Raw genomic sequence first — 2,129 nt, 5'->3', positions numbered from 1 at the left:
TTATGTTTCATGAAAAATGCATGCTTTCGATTGCCGATTGATTTACTACGATGATTATTTCATACATTAAGGCTTGGTATTTCTGCTAAAGTAGGTATTTCGCGCTGTCAAAATCTGCGCGCGCAATTCTTCGCCGAAGACAGCGCGCCAAAGAGCTCCCGCCACAATTTCCAGCTACATAGTATATAAATACGCAGTTGGTTAGGTTAGGTCGACTTCCTTCCCTTCAAGCGTCACACTCACAACACTTTCTAATACAAATCATATCCAAGTGATACAAATTAAAACACCTTACAGACTTTTTGGGAATATATTCTAGAATCGAATAAATATGAAATATAACTGCAGAAGTAAACACGGTTCAAAGTGGCCGTGGCGTCGCCTGACCTTCTGGAAGTTCTGCGCCGGCTTAAAGAATTTCAAGATTACGTCACCCGACCTATCGGTAGGCCCTTGGAAGCTTGAGCGACTGAAAAAACATTTTATGATAAGTTACTCTTAGTAGCGATTATTTAGAGCTTGGATAATAAATTATAGTTGTTGCAATTCACGAAGCTTTGCATGTGGTTAATAACATTAATCAGTACACGCATTAATTTTGTTCAGTCTCTTTGTTTATTAATAAATAAAAATATCATACTAAAATTGCAGAAACATATTTGTTTGTATTGGTCTGGGTGTTTTCTTTCTTATAATATGTATGACGTATGTACGGGGTTCTGTATCGAAAATTATTATGAGCATCACACGCGGTTACCTGCTTACCTCTGTGCACTCATGGGAGTTTAAGCAGAGGTCCCTAGAGTTTGACTTTGAGCTTTGTTTATAGTCATTACGAAGCAGACTGATGGGAAACTGCACTGTCTTGAATTCGAAAGGGCAATTTGACGGTGTTAGGGGAATTCTAGGAATAAAAAGGAATCACTTTGTCCCATACAAACTTTGCCCCCTTTTTTCACCCCCTTCATTTCATGACCCCATTTCGGAAAATCTTTTCTTATGAGATGCCTACGTCATACAAAGAACACACCTTCCAACTTTCAGGTCTCTACGATATCCGTCAGTCATTTAGGACAAAGCATTTTCATTAGTTGTCCAATACTCTATCGTTCCAGGTATGTCATTGACAGGAGGGCGCTACTATCTTAATGGGTTATTCATTAGTCCCAACTTTATGCCACTTGACATTTCAGAATCGTTTGACTTTAGATACCTAAGTGATTTGATATTCGGAGTCTTTTAATGAAATCAAGTTCTGAAATAACTTGAGGTGTTGTACCCGATCAAGCTTTTCATTGCAGGACAGTTAAATGGTTTTATTATTAGTTTCTTCTCTAAGTCTTAATTTGTCAGAGTAGGTAAAGGCTCCATGAGAGCAAAATTTAGCATTATAATAATAGTTTTTAATTTTTTTCTTGAAATATTTGACGCCTTGTAATCTCTCGTTAATATAGGTCCACACAAATAAATAATGTTTGACTTCGACTTTAATAATTATGCTCTTACATAATTATAAATAAACTAGGTTTCCGCCCGCTGCTTCGCCCGCGTGGAATTTTTCGGTTTTTATATAACCTATTACACTCAGATATAATGTGGCTTTCTATTGGTGAAAGATTTTTTTAAAATCGGTTCAGTAGATCCCGAGATTACCCCTTACAATTTAACAAATATACAAACACACAAACTTTACCTCTTTATAATATTAGATATAGATAGGTAATTTGAAACCCGATTTTGTTTTATTCTTTTTTTTATTTTAAATATTTCACAATCCAAACTAATATTTACTGTAAGTAAATGCTAAATAGTAAATATTAGTTTGGATTGTGAAATATCCTACTAATATTATAAAGGCGAAAGTTTGGGTGTCTAGATGTCATGATGTCTGGATGTTTGTTACTCTTTCACGCAAAAACTACTGAACGGATTTTGTTGAAACTTCACAGTATTATTGTTTATAACCCAGACTAACATTATGACGATAATGTGGCAAATAAATTTCAATAAATAAATAAGACGTGTCTAAAAAGCGCCATCTATCGTCATTGGTTAAAATCTACAGCACTGGACAAACTACGGTATGACGTTCGTAAATATTCATTCGGGGGAAGCCGTGAAACGCCATC

General features: G+C 35.5%; 1 long non-coding RNA gene across 1 annotated transcript; it reads right to left on the bottom strand.

Moving 5' to 3' along the window:
* Positions 1–296: 296 nt before the first annotated feature.
* On the bottom strand, positions 297–856 carry LOC135075823 (uncharacterized). The gene is made up of 2 exons (XR_010258120.1): positions 766–856; positions 297–469 (listed from the first exon to the last, which is right to left on the bottom strand). It is a non-coding gene; the product is annotated as an uncharacterized LOC135075823 (long non-coding RNA).
* Between the last annotated feature and the right edge of the window lie 1,273 nt (positions 857–2,129).

The sequence above is a fragment of the Ostrinia nubilalis genome, chromosome 11 (assembly GCF_963855985.1).
Source record: "Ostrinia nubilalis chromosome 11, ilOstNubi1.1, whole genome shotgun sequence".
Lineage (NCBI taxonomy): Eukaryota > Metazoa > Arthropoda > Insecta > Lepidoptera > Crambidae > Ostrinia > Ostrinia nubilalis.
This window is presented reverse-complemented; position numbering and strand designations above follow the sequence as displayed.